The sequence below is a fragment of the Bubalus bubalis genome, chromosome 2, assembly GCF_019923935.1.
Source record: "Bubalus bubalis isolate 160015118507 breed Murrah chromosome 2, NDDB_SH_1, whole genome shotgun sequence".
Classification (NCBI taxonomy): Eukaryota; Metazoa; Chordata; class Mammalia; order Artiodactyla; family Bovidae; genus Bubalus; species Bubalus bubalis.
The window spans coordinates 109,988,956-109,995,189 of NC_059158.1; the positions used below are offsets into that span (position 1 = coordinate 109,988,956).

Here is a 6,234-nt window from a genome sequence, read left to right on the forward strand (position 1 = left end):
CCTAAAGGAAATTAGTCCTGAATATTCATTGAAAGGACGGATGTTGAAGCTGAAACTCTAATACTTTGGCCACCTGATGTGAAGAGCTGACTCGTTTGAAAAGACCCTGATGCTGGGAAAGATTGAAGGCAAGAGGAGAAGGAGATGATAGAGGATGAGATGGTTGAATGGCATCACTGACTCAGTGGAGATGAGCTTGAGTAAACTCCGGGAGTTGGCGATGGACAGGGAGGCCTGGCATGCTGCAGTCCATTGGGTGGCAAAGAGCCGGACATGACTGAGCCACTGACCTGAACTGAACTGAATAATGTAAAGGAAAATGGAGTCTGGCCACTTGCTACTAAAAATCCATTAAAGAGTCCATGTTGGTGGAAAGTTTGCTTTATTTTGGATGCTGGCAACTGGTAGAGGGGCAAGTATCTGTCTAAAGACTGACTGTCCCCCAACCCCCTGACAATCAGGGGGCAAGAGCTTTTATAGACAGAGGAAACTACATGCAAAAACATCACAGTCAGCTCTGACAGTCATCTTGAAGTTGGTTTGACCAGCATCATTTTGATTGTTTTCAGTTCAGTTCAGTTCAGTTCAGATCAGTCACTCAGTTGTGTCCGACTCTTTGCGACCCCATGAATCGCAGCATGCCAGGCCTCCCTGTCCATCACCAACTCCCAGAGTTCACTCAGACTCACGTCCATCAAGTCAGTGATGCCATCCAGCCATCTCATCCTCTGTTGTCCCCTTCTCCTCCTGCCCCCAATCCCTCCCAGAATCAGAGTCTTTTCCAATTGGTCAACACTTCGCATGAGGTGGCCAAAGTACTGGAGTTTCAGCTTTAACATCATTCCTTCCAAAGAAATCCTAGGGCTGATCTCCTTCAGAATGGACTGATTGTTTTAACTACAGTTAATCTTCAGTTCCAGTGTCAGCTTGTTTCCATTTCTTAAGGCTAGTTCTCAGAATTGTGGGTGCTATGTCATGGCTACAGTCTTGTCATCATGTAGTTAACTTCTCCACCTGGTGGGAGTTTCAGTGTCTACAAGACAGATGACAGGATATGGCTCAAAATATCATCCATAGCCCTTGAGAAGGAACTAAAGGTCCTTGACTATGCTTAATGACTAAACTATTATTATTTGGTCTCCTTTGATTGTTTTCCTTTGTTTCTGCATGTTCTCACTTCTCTGATTAAACTTGTAATTGGGCTAAAATTATTCCACAGACAGAAAGCAAGCTGAGGACATGAGGGACAAGGACATGCTCTGTTTCAGTAGAATTATAGAGGATGCTTTGGAGCCCTGCCCTGATCCAGTGTACTGAATCACACACCTCTCCCCCACTGCTATGAGTTGGGGTTATTAACAGTTTACCATCCATCCCCATGGGCAGCCAGTGACTGAGTTAGAAACCTGAAACACCAGCCCTCTCATGTCAAATTAGGAACAACTCCATGGTGCTTTCTGTGCTTCAGCATTTCCTGTGAAATCAGCAATGGGAGACCATGTTTTGCTGAGGTTTTTGGCCCTGCCGTGTCCTACTTCTTTCACTTATCTTCTTTGAGAATACTCCTCAATAAATCACTGTATCAAGAGTCCCTATCTCAGGCTCTGCTGCTAAAACACCCAACCTAAAACAAGTACCTATTCCATAGGATGAGTTAAAAATAAACAAGAAGACATATGGGAATCATGTGCTTTAGATATTTATTGAATATTATTCATAATAAACAGTAAGATAAGAATTATAAGAAGCAAGTTTCAGAGTGAACTTTGTGCAAGGTCCAAAATTCTTTGCAATTGATGTTGACCAGTGTGTCATGAGGTAAAGCTACATTTGAAGCAAGGGTATTTTCTTCTGGGAGAGGATCACCTAAATCCCCAAGGGGAGGAAGAACCAACAACAGGATGCAGGGCCATAAAGCTATAAGAATTGGACTGGCTAAGGATGAGGACCAAAACAGGGAGCCATGACATAGCACCCACAATTCTGAGAACAAGTAACATTCTGCTTACTACCGACAGAAGTATTCATTCTTTAGAAACCATAGCTAACATGCCATGACAGTCTTGAGAGATACTGATTACATAATAATATATATCATATGGTAAATAAATTCTGATTTAGAAATTTTCATTAGGAAGATTTTATATATATATAGTTGTATTACTCGAAATTTCCTAAATTTATATTAGTCAATACATAGTTTTTAATACAATAGACAATTATATTTTCTAAAACAGGAAACAATTTTTTCAGTCTTTTTTTGTTAGAAATTGTACATGGTAAATATACATCGACCAACGGTAATTATAAATCCTACAGTGAAAATAATTGTACTTTAGAAATAGGCTTTTCATAGTTAAGTGATGTAGACATGATATTTTACTAATTTTGTGTCCAAAGAAATTAAGCTTCAGGCTGTGGAAAAGAGCAATACCTTTTTTTTTTAATTAAATGTATTTATTTTAATTAGAGGCTAATTACTTTACAATATTGTATTGGTTTTGCCATATATCAACATGAATCTGCCACGGGTATACACGTGTTCCCAATCCTGAACCCCCCTCCCACCTTCCTCCCCATACCATCCCTCTGGGTCATCCCAGTGCACCAGCCCCAAACTTCCTGTATCCTGCATCGAACCTGGACTGGTGATTCATTTCTTATATGATATTATACATGTTTCAATGCCACTCTCCCAAATCATCCCCCCTTCCCTCTCCCACAGAACCCAAAAGACTGTTCTATACATCTGTGTCTCTTTTGCTGTCTTCCATACAGGGTTATCATTACCATCTTTCTAAATTCCATATATATGCGTTAGTATACTGTATTGGTGTTTTTCTTTCTTCAGAATGGGAGAAAATAATAGCAAATGAAGCAACTGACAAACAACTACTCTCAAAAATATACAAGCAACTCCTGCAGTTCAATTCCAGAAAAATAAAAGACCCAATCAAAAAATGGGCCAAAGAACTAAATAGACATTTCTCCAAAGAAGACATACTGATGGCTAACAAACACATGAAAAGATGCTCAACATCACCCATTATCAGAGAAATGCAAATCAAAACCACTATGAGGTACCATTTCATGCCAGTCAGAATGGCTGCGATCCAAAAGTCTACAAACAATAAATGCTGGAGAGGGTGTGGAGAAAAGGGAACCCTCTTACGCTGCTGGTGGGAATGCAAACTAGTACAGCCACTATGGAGAACAGTGTGGAGATTCCTTAAAAAACTGGAAATAGAACTGCCATATGACCCAGCAACCCCACTGCTGGGCATACACACTGAGGAAACCAGAATTGAAAGAGACACATGTACCAAAATGTTCATCGCCGCACTGTTTATAATAGCCAGGACACGGAAGCAACCTAGATGCCCATCAGCAGATGAATGTATAGAACAGTCTTTTGGACTCTATGGGAGAGGGAGAGGGTGGGATGATTTGGGATAATGGCATTTAAATATGTATAATATCATATATGAAACGAGTAGCCAGTCCAGGTTCGATGCACGATACTGGATGCTTGGGGCTGGTGCACTGGGACGACCCAGAGGGATGGTATGGGGAGGGGGGAGGGAGGAGGGTTCAGGATGGGGAACACATGTATACCTGTGGCAGATTCATTTTGATATATGGCAAAACCAATACAATATTGTAAAGTTAAATAAAATAAAATTAAAAAAATAAAAAATAATAAATCACACACACACACAAAAAGAAAGCTGTGGTACATATACACAATGGAGTATTACTCAGCCATTAAAAAGAATACATTTGAATCAGTTCTAATGAGGTGGATGAAACTGGAGCCAATTATACAGAGTGAAGAGCTATACCTTTTTAAAGTTGTATTTGAAAATGATCCTAACTTAAAAGTCTCCTGGATTCATCATTGTGGTTCATAATGTCATAGTTATAATACTAGGTCCTAAAATCTCTGATCATAAGTCTATTCTAACAGAGATAGAACTTTATTTTATAGCTTTTTTTAAATCATAGTTGAATTCACTAGCTGGCTTTTTGATAAACCAAAAAATAAGTAAGAATTAATTAATGTAGATTTCAATTGGGACACTTTTCCATTTTAGTGGCAACCCTAGATTTTTAAGAAGTTTCATAGTATTTAATTATGTGGTTATCCCATATCTTATTTAACCTATATTCAAAACCTAAGCATTTTGATCTTTTTCTCTTTTACCAAAAACTAATGTAATGAATAATTTTTAATATATTTTATAAATCTCAATTTTCTGTAAGGTAGTTTCCTAGAAAATACATCTTACATCAAATCATATGAATATTGTTAATTTTAATAGTTTTTAACACAATTTTTTTTCTTTTTTTTTTGTTTTTTTTTTTTTTTTTTTCAGGATTACGATAATGTCAAGTTTAATTTGCCAAATATACAAGTTGGATTTGTGGAGCGTGTTGTGCCTGGGTGCTGCACAGTAAACAGGTTTCTCCAAGTGATCTGTGGGCAAGGTTAGGAACAGGCCAGGGCCTGGCCAGAGTAGGGGGCAGGGAGTGGGGTGGGATGGGCAGGGGAAGCGTCCATCAGAGGGAACTGGCTGGGATAAGCCGTGACCCTCAGGGACCCATGGGCACGGGCTGACAGCTGCCAGCCTCTCTGAGTGAGCACCCAGGGAACACAGACCGGGGGGTGGGCAGACAGGCCATCACAAACTTGTCAGCCCCTACTGCAGCCCCAGCCGCCCCCTGCCTCGCAATCTCCCAGACAAACGGAAGCTCCTCTTAACCTACCTCCCAGGTACCCCCCAACAAGGGTTCTGAATTCTAAAAACAGCCAAAACATTTGAATGGTTACATATGAAATGCTGTCCTGCATCTTTCTGTCTCAAAGATAGCAGCTGCCCCTCCCCCAGCCCCCCACCCAGCATCCCCCAAACGATTTCCGTGCCAAGATTAGAGGAGGTCCCAGGCCATGGGGTGCTCCTCGCCACGAGGGGCTGCTGCAGCGGTGCCAGGGCACAGGGCGGGTGAAAGGCAGCAGAGGTCCTGGCAGCACGGCCCAGTTCCCTGGTCTCTCTTCGTACAGGTTCTACTTGTTCAGGGAGAGAGCCTGCATTCGTTTTCCTGACAAGGTCGCATCATCTTTTGCCTTCCTCTCTTCTTTCTTCCTGGCAGCCTCTTCCCGCTGTTTTCGGATGATCGCCAGTGGGGCAAGGTAGGCCTTGGCTTGCTCTGTCTTCCCCGCTAAATGCATCTTCATGTAACGCTCTTTCGCTTTCTGCTTCTCAATTTCTTCTCTCTCTCTCCGTGACAGTTCCTTGGGCCCGTCCAGGTCCAGCTGTGTGACTTTTTTGGTTGTCTGTGCCACCCGGTTGGGGTTCTCAATGTTGATGAGCCCTTCCTTGGCCTTTGCGCTTTTGCTGGTAATCATCTTCTTCATCCTCGCTCTTATCTGAATCTAGGGCTTTCTTCTCTTTTTTTGGGTCACCTGCAGCCCCATCTCCACCTTCTTCTCCTTGTTCCTCTTCTTCCCGGGCCTTCTGCTTTTCAGCCTGGAGCTGCGCATCAATCTCCTCAGGGCTCGTGTACTGGGGCCCGGCCTTTGTGGCCTCCCTTTCTCCCTCCTTTAGGCATCGCGGCTCTGGCGGCTGCGGCGGCGGCGCCTCGAGCTGACACGGGAACCGGAAATTTCTCTTTAACACAATTTCAAGTATCTTTTTAATGTTCTATTTTCTTGATAATTTCTACAGAGTTTATGAGACCACCTATTTCCTTCTACCCTCCATAACTCTGAATATCAATTATAGTAATCTTCTGAAAATTAACAATTCCTCGCATCCCTCTCCAGGTGTTGCTGTCCCTCCCTTTAAGAGGGGAGGCTAGTTCTCTCCCTTTGATCTCCACTGATTTTGACTCACCACGTCTTCCATTTTTGTTAGGAAAGGCAGCCATGATGCTGTAAATAAAAGTAAGCTCAAGATTGGTAAATAAATGCTATGATATCATGTGGAGAAAGAGAAAACCACATGAAGGAGCACTATGAACCAGATGTAGGAGTGAAGCCTTCTAAGATCTTCCAATCCTGCCCTGCTACCAGCTGAATCAGCAGCATTGGGGAGCCCAATCAGTGCCAAGTGGAGTGAATTAACTGATCCCTGTTCAAATTCCTGAAATACAAAGACAAGTAAAAATAAGTAGTTGTTGTTTTAAGCCATCAAATTTTGAGAAAATTGCTGTGCAGAAATATACATATATATA

General features: G+C 42.0%; 1 pseudogene; it reads right to left on the reverse strand.

The window, feature by feature from the left end:
• Positions 1-4,378: 4,378 nt before the first annotated feature.
• LOC102414165 lies at positions 4,379-5,625 on the reverse strand (annotated as a pseudogene).
• Positions 5,626-6,234: the final 609 nt, after the last annotated feature.